Raw genomic sequence first — 14951 nt, forward strand, 5'->3', positions numbered from 1 at the left:
CACCACCCTGCTGCAAGGCAGCGGTCCTGAGCTCCTCTGCAAGTCTGGTAGGTGGAGAACGGGGTGAGGGGGAGGGCGGGCTCAGTGAGTCATGCTTTAACTGTAAAAAAAATCTGCTTGTGGCTTGCAAGCCACAGTTTGGCCACCTCTCCTATAGTCCAAACAGTCAATAGCTTCACAAAAAAGTCCAAATAAGCAGGGCCCTGCAAGACCCGTTGGTTCCAAAGGGTGTGGAGGTTGCACAAGGAACTGCCTGGGGGCCTTACCCCACTCTATGGGTCTCCTCTCAGGCTCCCCATTGTGTATGACTGCCAAGAGAAGGATTAATCTCTTCTGCAATCTGTCCAGCACCCCTTGTCTGCTTCTGAGTGGCTTTTAATCTGCTTCTCCAACTGCGGCATGCTTGGCAGGCTGGAGCGGAGGCTGGGAGAGAGGCACTCTCTGGGCCCAGTATTGTCTTTTAACCCCTTTGAGCCCAGGATGGGGTTTATATAACCCATCACACAGAGCTGCAGTAGTGTATCAACTGCAAAAACAGCTGAGAACTACAACTATCTAAATGACCAGTAACAAAGCTTTTCTCTGTCAGTTAAAAAAACTAGGAAATTAAATAGCAAAAAAAAGTCATTGTTAACACAGAGCTAAGGTTCCCCCAATGACAGCTCCTGCCCTTCCAGAATGTCAAGTTCATCAACACTAACATTTCTGAAAACCAGAAAATACAGAGTTAATCTACATAGCCAATGTAACATTAACTCTGTCCTCTTTGAACGATGACTCAATACACCAATAGTGCACATATTCACATTCCGCCTGTGCAAATGGTGCAGAGCACTCAGGCAATAGGGTACATGAAATTGTAGCAGAGTCAAATGCTTTCTCTTTGGGCTTGTCTATACTGGCAAGTTTTTTCAATGAAACTAATGTCGCCAAGGAAAAATTGACAAAAGCTAAGTCGCCAAAGCGTGTCTACATTTGCTCCCTTTGTCAACAGATCGTGTCCACATTTGGGGCACCTTTTTCGACAGCGAGAGCAATGGACTTTGGGCATGTATCCCACGGTGTCTGGCAACACCATCTGTCGCTAGTTGTTGTGGGAATGTGGAAACGGAACGAGGCACATCCTGGGATATGCAAAATGTACCATCATGCACTGCTTTGAGTCCCACTCCTCCAAAGGTTTCTGGCTTCCTTTTGCGCTGTTTTTCCAACTGTCATTCTTTTGTAGTGCGTGCCAGCATCTGCAATGAAAGAGGATGGATCCCACGCTTCTCTCCTATGCGCGGTTAGCTGTTGTGAGGACATCACACATGGCAGCACAGTTACTTCCATAGTTACTCACAAAGTTAGCAGAGGATGAATCACAGGAACCAGAATGTGATATGGACACCTGAATACCTAAATTTATCTAAATTTTCCTAAATTTAGGAATTTGGGACATCTGAAGCTTGAATCTGCTGGTACAGGCACTTCCAGCTGAGCATGACTATGGCTGTTTCTTTAAGAGAAGACTCCAATCTCCCCACATGACAGGATTTGAAATATCTTTCCGTAGCCTGTGTTACTTTACTTTCGTTTTCATCTCGGCAAATGCTGCAAGAAAGCAGTACATTTATCTCTTTGGACTATAAAGAGATTTCTTTAAAAAAGCACAGGGAAAAGCTATGAGAAAACTCTGCAGCTATTTCATAGCCAGAATTAGTTGTGCAATTTGATAAACTGAAATAATTTGCATTTTAAGTGACTAGCTCCACAAAATGAATGCGGTTTTATCACACTTTTAATAAGATTGGCCCTTCTGAGAAGTTTTACAATCAGGTAGGTTAACTTTTCTTCAGAATGACTCCATATATTCCCTAATATATACTGTTTATTGCTTGATCAAATTGTTAATAATGCAAAGATTAAATAATCCTGTAACAATTTGTTTTACTCTTTATGTAAACATTCCTTTACATGTACATCCAGTTATTTACATTCCAATACTTTTCAGATAATTTTCATAGCAATATAATTTGAGATTTGTACAGCATGTTGAATTAGTAATTTGTTTCTTTTGCCGTTATGTTTTATTCAAGAACATTGGGCCCGATCCCATTCTCAGAGATTTACGAGGGCGATTTGTAACAAATGACTTCCTGTATTTAGAATACCAGAAGAGACTTACTGCGCCACACCTAGCTGTCATCAGTCTAGCTTTCTGCCTGTTAACGTTACAGTTTTCTACCTCTGACAGTGGGGCTGAATCCTTTTGTTTCTAATACTTTCAAGGGAAAAAAAGGGAAGTTATTTCCACAATTAAGGAATCCAGAAAATTGCATCATATACTCCTTCTGAAATGAGGGGGAATTAAGCATGTGCCTAAAGCAGATCATTAACTCAAGTGTACTGCTGAATAGGGATTTCACCACATAGGGTACGTCTACACTACGGGACTATTCCGAATTTGCATAAACCGGTTTTGTAAAACAGATTTTATAAAATCGAGTGTGCGTGGCCACACTAAACACATTAAATCGGTGGTGTGCGTCCACGGTCCGAGGCTAGCGTCGATTTCTGGAGCATTGCACTGTGGGTAGCTACTCCGTAGCTATCCCATAGTTCCCGCAGCCTCCCCCGCCCCTTGGCATTTCCGGGTTGAGATCCCAGTGCCTGATGGGGCAAAAATCATTTTCGCGGGTGGTTCTGGGTACAGCCTCACCCCTCCCACCCACCCAGACAGCGGCAGACAACCCGTTAGCGCCCGTTTTGCTTGGTGAACCGTGCAGACGCCATAGCACAGCAAGCATGGACCCAGCTCAGCTCCAAACCGCAATCGTGGATGTTTTAAACACCTCGCGCACTCTCGTGCAGTATATGCTGAACCAGGACCTTCGAACCGAGGCGAGTAAGAGGCGGATACGGCAGCGCGGCGATGACAGTGATGAGGACGTGGACACAGAATTATCTCAAACCGCGGGCCCCGGCGCTTTGGAGATCCTGATGGTAATGGGGCAGATTCTATCCATTGAACGCCGATTTTGGGCCCGGGAAACAAGCACTGACTGGTGGGACCGCATTGTGTTGCAGGTGTGGGACGATTCCCAGTGGCTGCGAAACTTTCGCATGCGTAAGGGCACTTTCATGGAACTTTGTGACTTGCTTGCCCCTGCCCTGAAACGCCATAATACCAAGATGAGAGCAGCCCTCACAGTAGAGAAGCGAGTGGCGATAGCCCTGTGGAAGCTTGCAACACCAGACAGCTACCGGTCAGTCGGGAATCAATTTGGAGTTGGAAAATCTACTGTGGGGGCTGCTGTGATGCAAGTAGCCAAAGCAATCACTAAGCTGCTGCTACGAAGGTTGTGACTCTGGGAAACGTGCAGGCCATAGTGGATGGCTTTGCTGCAATGGGATTCCCTAACTGTGGGGGGGCGATAGATGGAACCCATATCCCTATCTTGGCACCGCAGCACCAGGGCACCCAGTACGTAAACCGGAAGGGGTACTTTTCAATGGTGCTGCAAGCACTGGTGGATCACAAGGGACGTTTCACAAACATCCACGTGGGATGGCCAGGGAGGGTTCATGATGCTCGCGTATTCAGAAGCACTACTCTGTTTAAACGGCTGCAGCAAGGGACTTACTTCCCAGACCAGAAAATAACAGTTGGGGATGTTGAAATGCCTGTCGTTATCCTGGGGGACCCAGCCTACCCCTTGATGCCATGGCTCATGAAGCCATACACAGGCAGCCTGGACAGTGGTCAGGATCTGTTCAATTACAGGCTGAGCAAGTGCAGAATGGTGGTGGAATGTGCATTTGGCCGTTTAAAGGCTCGCTGGCGCACATTACTGACTCGCTCAGACCTCAGCCAAACCAATGTCCCCTATGTTATTGCTGCTTGCTGTATTCTCCACAATCTCTGTGAGAGTAAGGGGAGACCTTTATGGCGGGGTGGGAGGCTGAGGCAAATCACCTGGCCGCTGATTACGCGCAGCCAGACACCAGGGAGATTAGAAGAGCACACCAGGAAGCGGTGCGCATCAGAGAAGCTTTGAAAACGAGCTTCATCAATGGCCAGGGTACAGTGTGACTGCTGTGTTTGTTGATGAACACCCAACACCCTAATAGACTCAGTCCCTGTAAGCAACTCCCCCTCCCCCTTCGAGTACAGCTTACTTATGCAAATAAAGTCACTCTCATTTAAAAAGCATTAATTCTTTATTTTTTCATTATAAAAAGAGGGAGAGAAGTAAGGGTGTGCTTTGGGAGGAGGAAAGGAGGGATGGAGAAGGCCATTAAAAAAAAATTCAGAGTAACGGCATCCTTCTGGTTGGGCTGTCCACGGGGGTGGAGTGGGCGGGTGCAGAGCCTCCCCACGCGTTCTTACACGTCTGGGTGAGGAGGCTAAGGAACATGGTGAGGGGAGGGTGGTTATACAGGGGCTGCAGCGGCACTCTGTGATCCTGCTGCCGTTCCTGAAGCTCCACAAGACGCCGGAGCATGTCAGTTTGATCACGCAGCAGCCCCAGAGTTGCATCCCGCCACCGCTGATCTTCCTGCCGCCACCGCTGATTTTCCTGCCGGTCTTCCTGCCGCCACCTCTCATCTCGGTTGTCCCTCCTGTCCTCACGTTCACTGGCCTCTTTCCTGTAATTTGAAACCACGTCCTTCCACTCATTCAGATGAGCTCTTTCATTGCGTGTAACTTCCATAATATCTGAGAACATCTCATCTCGCGTCTTCTTTTTCCTCCGCCTTATCTGTGCTAGCCTTTGGGATGGAGGAGGGACGCTTGAAAATTTTGCAGCTGCATGAGGGATATAAATATTTAGAAAGATACATTTTACAGAACAATGGTTATACTCTTTCACAGTGAAAAGCACTATTCACCTTACATAGCACATGTGATTTCCTACAAGGTCGCATTTTTCATCTTAATAGTGACTGCTTGCATCTCTGGGGTTACAGATCTCACAGACACAGGTCCAGGCATCAGGATTCAGCTTGCATGCGGCCATGGTAAGCCACTGTCTCAGTGATTTACCCTCCCCAACGCATGGCTAATACCACGCTAGCTCCTGCTAATCAACAACCTTCCCCTCCCCACCCACTGCTTGTCCGGTAGCTTGGGGAAGATCGCCTCGCCGGTGACCAAACAGAAAAGATCATCGGCATTTCACCCTCCTCCCCGCCGCCACGTGCAGGAAAGTGTTTTTTTAAGCTGCTGCATTCCACGAACCCAGTAGAAAATGGCCACCCCCTTACTTAAATTCCTGATTTTTAACCAGGTTATCCTGAACGATATCACTTTGCTGAGGATAACAGAACAAGATAAAGAGCGGATGCTTCTTGAATGCCAGCAGTCCCGGGACCATACGCTGCGATGCTTTGCCACGCAATGATACCTGATTACTTGCTACATGCATGGCATGGTAAAGTGTCCTACCACGGTGGGCAGAACAAGGATGCCTTGCCCAGAAACCTTCTGCAAAGGCTTCTGGAGTACCTACAGGAGCGCTTCATCGAGATGTCCCTGGAGGATTTCCTCTCAATCCCGGACATGTTAACAAACTTTTCTAAGTAACTATACTGTCTGCGAATGCATCCCAAGTCCTCAGGGCAAATCAATCATTAAAAAAGGCTTGCTTAAAAAACACTGTTTGCTATTTGCAAAGGTACACTCACCAGAGCTCCCTTCCAGGGCGTCATTCTCTGCAATAGTTGCTTGTGAGGGCTGGGAGCAGGGTAATTCCGTCAGGGTGATAAAAGCTCCTGGCTGCTGGGGGTCACGGAGTGCTGTGTGCTCTCTGCGAGGTCTTCCTCTTCTTCTTCCTCTTCATCTTCCCGTCTGCATAATCCTCAGACATGGCAGAGATTACAACCCCCACCTCGGAATCCACAGTCAGGGGTGGGGTACTTGTGGCGCAGCCCCCTAAAATTGCATGCAGCTCAGCATAGAAGCGGCATGTTTTTCGACCTGCCCCGGACCTTCCATTTGCTTCTTTGGTTTTCTGGTAGGCTTGTCTGAGCTCCTTAACTTTCACTCTGCACTGCACGGAGTCCCTGCTGTGGCCTTTAGCAGTCATAGCCTTAGAAATTCTTTCAAATACTTTTTCATTTCGTCTTTTGGAACGCAGTTCTGTTAGCACTGAATCCTCTCCCCATATAGCGATCAGATCCATTACCTCCCGAGCGGTCCATGCTGGGGCTCTTTTTCGATTCTCAGGAGACTGCATTGTTAACTGTGCTGATGAGCTGTGCGTGGTCACCTGTGCTGATGAGCTGTGCGTGGTCACCTGTGATGATGAGCTCTCCACGCTGTCGAAGCAGGAAATGAATTTCAAAAGTTCGCGGGGCTTTTCCTGTCTACCTGGCCAGTGCATCCGAGTTGAGAATGCTGTCCAGAGCGGTCAGTGGTGCACTGTGGGATAGCTCCCGGAGGCCAATACCGTCGATTGCGGCCACACTAACCCTATTCCGATATGTTAATACCGATATTAGCGCTACTCCTCTCGTCGGGCAGGAGTACAGAAACCGATTTAAAGAGCCATTAAAATCGATATAAGGTGCCTCCTAGTGTGGACGGTTGTGGCGTTAAATCGGTTTTACACTCGTAAAACCGATTTAAACGCCTAGTGTAGACCAGGCTATAATAAAAAGAGGCATATTTATACATTGGTTGACAGATCATCTCGTGCTGTGTGACCAGCCATTGGAGGAGAGATTTCTTGAGGAAATCTATAGGACCAAAGGTAGTCAAAACTGGAATTATTGTTGTTAAACAGTATTTTGTGTTTTGTTTGAAATATGTTATGGACTTTTCCATTTTTAAACAAATATTATTGAAACAAGATTGTTGTGTTTTTTCTTTTTTTTTTTTTTTTACAATTTTCATTGTTTATAGTCTTTTTTTACTTTTAGCAAGGATAGGGGAGGGGTCAATCAAAAGTTTTGAATCCATTTGATTAGAATTCTCATTTTGAATCAATTTGAAATATATATTTTTCATTTAGCATCTTTTCACTAAAAAATTAGAAACAATCAAATAATAGGAAAATTAGTTTTAATATTTTTTCCTAAAAGTCATTTTCTATTGAAAAATCATTTGTGTTTAAACATTTTGACCAGCTAAACATTTGTCTGGTCACACACTTTATTGTGAGTTTTGGCCTTCCACTGTAAATCTCACACTATCTGGTAATTTTCCTAAAGGCCCAGCTCTCTAATTTTACAATTATGTGAGAACCTCAGATTTCATTTAAGTAAAAGTAAAATTCTAGGCCTCATGGTTGCAGAAAAAAAATTAGCAATATGCCTGAGTGCACCCTGAGGCATAAGAAACCAAAGGCAAAAAATGAGAACTTAAAATGTATTATTAGTATTACAATTTTAAAACTCTTGATTTTTAAGTCCATCTCATGTCTTTTTTTGGACCCGACTTGTGATTTTGTACTTTTTTTATTGATTTTTCATAAAACCCCCAGACATTGCAAAATAGAAAAAAAAGTAAGTGACAAGTAAGCTGCAAGACCAGACAACAGAAAATGAGACAAAACTACAGAGGCATAACATATTAGGGAGGGCATTACATTGATTTTTGAATATTGGGGTTGGCAGTGCTGCTGCTCTGTTTTCAAAAGGGACAAACAAACAAATGTGAGCTTTCTACAATAATTCATCCAATCTACACAAACCAAGGAATCACACCTATTAATTGTATTCCTCAAAGTGCTGTAGTTCTTTGGCAATAGGGGTCTGAAGGAAGTGTTGGACATTCAGGGAGGGGAAAGTGATCAGGAACAGTCAGCATGGATTCACCAAGGGCAAGTCATGCCTGACTAACCTAATTGCCTTCTATGATGAGATAACCGGCTCTGTGGATGAGGGGAAAGCAGTGGATGTGCTATTTCTGGACTTTAGCAAAGCTTTTGATACAGTCTCCCACAGTATTCTTGCCAGCAAGTTAAAGAAGTCTGGGCTAGATGAATGGACGGTAAGGTGGATAGAAAACTGGCTAGATGGTCGGGCTCAACGGGTAGTGATCAATGGTTCCATGTCTAGTTGGCAGCCGGTATCAAGTGGGGTGCCCCAAGGGTCGGTGCTGGGGCCGGTTTTATTCAATATCTTCATTAATGATCTGGAGGATGGTGTGGACTGCACCCTTAGCAAGTTTGCAGATGACACTAAACTGGGAGGAGTGGTTGATACGCTGGAGGGTAGGGATAGGATACAGAGGGACCTAGACAACTTAGAGGATTGGGCCAAAAGAAATATGATAAGGTTCAACAAGGACAAGTGAAGAGTCCTGCACTTAGGATGGAAGAATCCCATGCACTGCTACAGAATAGGGACCGAATGGCTGGGCAGCAGTTCTGCAGAAAAGGACCTAGGGGTTACGGTGGACGAAAAGCTGAATATGAGTGAACAGTGTGCCCTTGTTGCCAAGAAGGCTAATGGCATTTTGGGTTGTATAAGTAGGGGCATTTCCAGCAGATTGAGGGAAGTGATCATTCCCCTCTATTCAGCACTGGTGAGGCCTCATCTGGAGTACTGTGTCCAGTTTTGGGCCCCACACTACAAGAAGGATGTGGATAAATTGGAGAGAGTCCAGCGGAGGGCAACAAAAATGATTAGGGGGCTGGAACACATGACTTATGAGGAGAGTCTGAGGGAACTGGGATTGTTTAGTCTGCAGAAGAGAAGAATGAGGGGGGATTTGATAGCTGCTTTCAACTACCTGAAAGGGGGTTCCAAAGAGGATGGATCTAGACTGTTCTCAGTGGTAGAAGATGACAGAACAAGGAGTAATGGTCTCAAGTTGCAGAGGGGGAGGTTTAGGTTGGATATTAGGAAAAACTTTTTCACTAGTAGGGTGGTGAAGCACTGGAATGGGTTACCTAGGGAGGTGGTGGAATCTCCTTCCTTAGAGGTTTTTAAGGTCAGGCTTGACAAAGCCCTGGCTGGGATGATTTAGTTGGGTTTGGTCCTGCTTTGAGCAGGGGGTTGGACTAGATGACCTCCTGAGGTCCCTTCCAACCCTGAGATTCTATGATTCTATGATTCTATGGTGGAAGAAAATTGATTTTTAAATAAAAAGGGTTTTTAAAAAAAACTTGAATTTTTAATTTAAAATAGTGTTTAATTTTTAAAAATAAATAATTTAAAATTAAATTTAAAATTGTAACAACCTATGTTAAGGTCTAAACGTAAAATAATGTTCAGTAAGTACATGCTGCAGAAGGTTTAAAGCAAGTCAAACCACTGAGCTGGTAGAAGTCACTGGCTTAGCACTTGGAACCAGAGTTTGTTGAAGTGCTAAACTAGGTTTTGACAGCAGTAGCCTGTTATGCAGGTGCAGAGAAAATATTTTCTTCATTTCAGTTTATTCAACTAGTTCAGTGCAGTGATTAGTTCATTCAAAGCTGAGAAACTGACTGGGAGTTGAAAAAGCAGGAAAGCCTTCCCCCCCCCGCTTCCAATCTATGAATATAAAAAAAAAAAAAAAAAAAAAAGGTGTGGGAGGATGAGAGCTACCAGTTCTAAAATCTTGAAGGACGTAGTGACCATAAGGAATCAGTTCAATTCACTAACCACAGATATAAATTCCTCTGTTAAACAAATCAATTTTAAACGCAAAACTTGTTTTGATAAATTTTACTTTTTTTCTTCAATATCCAGCACATTTAAGGAAGTTTTATGTAACAAATAAAAAAAACAGTTTTAAAATGCTGGTTGTTTGGAGTGCTGTTTTGTTTTGTTGTTGTTGGAAGTCAATAAAAAATGTAAAATAATTTCCATCAAAATGTAGCTTGTCAAAGATCACAAGGAAAAAAATAATAATCCAGTAAATAAGAAATGAGTCATTCACAATTCTGAACATAATTAAAATGTAAAAAATTAAGAATCTGAATACATGACTAAATCTGAATAATGGAACGTAGATATAGTGCATCCTTCTGCTTAGAACAGAGAAGTACCATATTTAGTGTAAAAGCTATATTTAGTTGCAAATCAACATATTTTAATGGTTACTGACCAATGAGAAGCTACCTTTCTTTAGGGAAATAACTAAAAATAAAAATGTAAAACGAATTATTTAAATCAATGTTTCCTGCTTGTGATTTCAATCACCCTACCCCAAGACACTAGAAAAAATGTAATCACATGGGCCCAGATCCACATAGGTACTTAGAGGTCTAAACCCCAGACTTAGGCACCTAAGTGTATTTGCTCCACTGTGATCTGCCAAACTCCTGGTGAAACCTGTAGGTGCCTAAATTCACTCAGAGCCTAAATTTTTCAGGATAAAAGTTCCTTTGGTTCCTATGTTTTTGCCTCTAGGCATGTGCGCTGCTGCCTCCCTCTAGTTATCCGGGTGCCTGAGCTCCAGAGCAGTTTACAGACTGGGGGAAGATAGGCAGATGATCACCTAAATGAGGTGTGAGACCTGATCAAATAGGCATACTCAGATATCACCTGTTGCATCAGGTCCCATTCAAAATACAGGTGGTGGAGGAGGTGCCCGCCTTATCATTTCTAGCTAATTGGTAAATGTCAAGGATGTGGGAGACTCATGTTTAATTCCCCCCTCTCTGGCATAGGGGAGTGGGGGAGTAGCAAGGCTGTGGGACACCCCATCGCCCCTCTGAGGGACAAACTTTCCCCAACTCCGCTGTGGGTGGAGCCACCGGGTCCTGCGCCCGCCCCTCAGAGGTCACGGCGCAGACCCGGAAGTATAAAAGCTGGCCTGAAGAACTCAGTAGGGGCCCAGCCACCACAGGGACCAGAGGTCTGCGGCCGCGGCCTGCCGGGGTGCACGCCTCCCGAGCCGAGCCTGCCCCACGCCCGCTACCCGGAGGAGGACCGGCCAAGCCTGCCCCGCGCCCGCTACCCGGAGGAGGACCGGCCAAGCCTGCCCCGCGTCTGCTACCCGGCGGAGGAGCTGAGCCTACCTCTCGCCCGCTACTCCGATGACCCGCTGGACCTACCCTCGAACACTTACCCCGAGGAGCCGATGGTGGTTGAGACCACCAGTGACACCACAACGACACAGGTACTCGGTGAGGGGGAGGGTGGAAGTAGCCCGGGGGTAGCCGACCCCAGTCTGGCTGCAGCACTGCCAGAACCAATGTCAGTGTGTTGCGGCCAGGATCCCCACTGACACAGCAGCAGGCTGCCTGCCGCTGTTAGGGCCCCAGGCTGGGACGCAGAGGAGTGGGTGGGCCTGCGTCCCCCCTGCCACCCCACTTACGGGTGGCAGTCTCCCCCTCGCCCCGACGCTCAGGCCCAGGAGCCTGGGCTTCTTGGACTTACTAAAACTGTTGTTGCTCAGCCCTGCCTGAGGGCCTGAGCCCACTGACTCTGTGTTTGCTGTCCCGCCCTGACCTAAGGACCGGGCTTATAACTATTGCTGCTCAGCCCTGCCTGAGGCCCTGAGCATATTGACTCCGGGCCTGTTCCCCGCCCTGACCGGGGACCGAGCTTCAGGCTATTAGTAGCGAGGCCGTGGGACACCCCACCACCCCGCTGAGGGACAAACCGCGGCCGAGCCACGTTACACGTGGTACCAGAAGTGGGGACCCTCTGCCCACAATGTGGGCACGAGCCTTTGACCCCTGTGAGAAAGGGTCTGGGGGAGAGCGGTCCCCCACCTGAGAAATGGATCTCACCAAGCTTTTCGCCTTTTGGACAGAGAGCCAGGAGCGACAGCAGGCGGCCCAGCTGCAGCAGCAGCAGGAGGAACAGGCCGCCCAGCTCCAACAACAACAACAGCTGGTCGAGCAGCTGGGAGCCCAACAGCAGCAGCTGATTCAGGACCTGACTACGCAGAGCCAAGACTTCGAGTGACAATGTTTACAGCAGTTCACGGCGGCGCTGTCCGGCCTGTCGACCCCCAGCTGGGAGGCCCAGACGGGACCCCTCGGCTACCACCGGCCGTAAGGCTGACCAAGATGGGCCCACTGGATGACCCCGAGGCCTTCTTGGTGACATTTGAAAGGATGGCCCAGGTTGCTGGGTGGGCCCCTGATCAGTGGGCCACCCTCCTGGCCCCCTACTTGACGGGGACAGCGCAAACCGCGTACCGGGGGTTATCCACAGAGGAGGCCAGGGACTATACCCGGGTAAAGGCGGCAATTTTGGACGCCCTGGATGTCAGTCCCGAAACCTTTCGACAGCGTTTCTGGAGTCTCACCTACAACGCTGGCCCCAGACCCCAGTTGGTGGCGCAGGAGCTGAGAGACCTATGCAAGAGGTGGCTACAGCCGAATAGGCGGAGCCCCGAAGAGCTCCTGGAACAAATTACTTTGGAGCAGTTTCTACATATCCTCCCGTCACGGGGAAGGGCTTGGGTCCTCTGCCACTGGCCTCTGACGGTAGCCGCCGCCGTCACCCTCATGGAGAACTTCCTTGCGGCGGAAAGCCCGGTTGGCCAGGTATGTGGGATCGTCCTCCAGGACCCGAGCACCCCAACCCCGAGAGATGGGTGAGCACCCGCACCAAACCACGGGCACCCCTGCAAAGTCAGGAGCCCCGGTTGGGGCGACCCGACGCCCGGCAAACTATCACGGGTCCCAGGGTCGGGACTGGCCACGCCCCGCGGAGCCCTGCTACGAGCCCGAAAGGTGGTGCGACCTGAACCGGACGGTCCGAGATTGGGCCCTGTTTTCCCTGCAGGAAGTGGGGGCACCTCCTGCGGGACTGCACGGAGATGGATTGAAGCTTTGGGCACATCTGTACCGGAGAAAACTGTGCCTGGTTGCCGCAGGCTAACAAAGTCACCGTGCCCGTAATCGTCGGGGACTGCCAGACGCGGGCCCTGGTCGACTCGAGCTGCGGGCAAACCCTCATCCGCCAAAGCCTCGGCTGCCCCAAAGACCCCCGCCTGGGAAGTATCCGCCTCCAGTGTATTCATGGCGACGTCCGGCCGTACACCAGTGCCCGAGTTTCCCTGACTGTGGATGGAGTCACACGAAACCTCGTGGTCGGCTTGGCCCCACGACTTGCCTACCCCGTAATCTTGGGGTGGGACTGGCTGGAGTTTCCGGAGGTTCTGCGGGCCCACACACGAGAAGCCCCTGAGGTAACCCCCGCCTTAGAGGGCAACTGCCCCAAGTACCCGGACGAGGAGGCGGGACCTAAAAGCCAGGACGGCGCATCGGAGGACCTCCTGCCCACGCCCACGGACGACCCCCCTCTCGACATGGATTTCTGCCGGGACCAGAGGGAAGACCTCACCCTGGGCCGGGCATATGAGCAGCTCGCAGCGGTCGACGGCGCCCTGATTGATCCAGCCCAGGCTAAGAGCTGGCCCCACTTCGAGCTACGGCACGACCGTCTCTATCCGGTGGATCGAGATGCCCGCTCCGGGGACCTACAGACACAACTGGTGGTGCCTCGGTACCACCATCGAGTGGTAATGAGGCTTGCCCACGACGTCCCAGCAGCCGGGCACTTAGGCCAGGAGAAGACCCTTGCCCAAATCCTGTCTTGGTTTTTCTGGCCCGGGGTGCACCAGGAGGTGCGGAACTACTGCAACTCCTGTCCGGAGTGCCAGCTGGCTGCACCCTCTCGGACGGCCCCAGCCCCCCTAATACCCATGCCCATCGTGGAGTCGCCGTTTGAGCGGGTGGCGATGGACCTGGTGGGACCCCTCCTGAGAAGCCGAGCCGGGTTCCTCTACATCCTGGTCATCGTGGACTATGCCACCCGCTTCCCCAAAGCTGTCCCGCTCCGGAGCATCACGGCGAGGACTATTGCCGATGAACTGGTCAAGGTCTTTGCGTGAGTGGGTCTGCCCTGGGAGATCCTTACTGACCAGGGTTCCAATTTTACCTCCCTGCTGTTGCGGCAAGTCTGTGAACTCCTCGGTATCAAGCAGCTGCACACCTCGGTGTACCACCCGCAGACCAATGGCCTGGTGGAGCGGTTCAACCGCACCCTGAAAGACATGCTGTGCAAATTCTCGCCCGAGGACCTGCGCCGATGGGACCAGTTGATCCCACCGTTGCTCCTGGCCGTCCGAGAGGAACCTCAAGCCTCCACCAAATTTTTCCCCTACGAGTTGTTGTACAGCCGGCGTCTGAGAGGGCTCCTGGACCTCATGAGGGAGGCCGGGGAGCAGACCCCCGTCACCCACGCAGGGCCTGCTACAATATGTCCTCCAGCTTCAGGGTCTCCTCACCCGAGCCGGAATGCTCACTCAAGAGAACCTGAAGGTGGCACAGAAAGCTCAGGCCCAGACCTATAACCGGGGGGCCCAGACTCGCGAGTTCCAACCGGTAGACCGCTTGCTGCTTCTCTTGCCCTCCAACGAATCTAAGCTACTGGCCCAGTGGCAGGGGCCCTATGAGGTGGTTCAGAAGGTCGGGCCAGTCACCTATGAGATCAACCAGCCCGACCACCGGAGGAAGACCATATTAACCTCTTGAAGCCCTGGCAGGAACGAGAAGGCCTCCTAATCAATCCCTGCCCGCCAGAGCCGGAATTAGGACCCCGGGCTGCACCGCCCGAGGACCCCACGACCCCTCAGCTTGGGGAATCGCTCACAGTCGAGCAACAGAAACAGACCGGATGTCTCCTGCACGCATTCCGTAAGACCTTCACCGCCCAGCCAGGCTACACGACCCTCGAGTACCATACCATCCAGACCGAGCTGGGAGTGGTGATCCAGGAGGCAACTAGGCCCCTACCTTATCAGATGAGGCAGGTGGTCGAGGAGGAAGTTTGGGTCATGCTAGAACTGGGCGTTATCGAACAGTCACAGAGCGAGTGGCGTAGCCCAGTAGTCCTGGTTCCCAAACCAGACGGCACCCAGCGCTTCTGCATCGACTTCCGCCGCGTCAATTTGATTTCGAAGTTTGACACGTACCCGATGCCACGCATAGACAAGCTGCTGGATCGTTTGGGCAAGGCCCGCTTCCTTATGACCCTCGACTTAAGCAAGGGATACTGGCAAATCCCCCTCG

This window comes from Mauremys reevesii, linkage group 15, assembly GCF_016161935.1.
Source record: "Mauremys reevesii isolate NIE-2019 linkage group 15, ASM1616193v1, whole genome shotgun sequence".
Classification (NCBI taxonomy): Eukaryota; Metazoa; Chordata; order Testudines; family Geoemydidae; genus Mauremys; species Mauremys reevesii.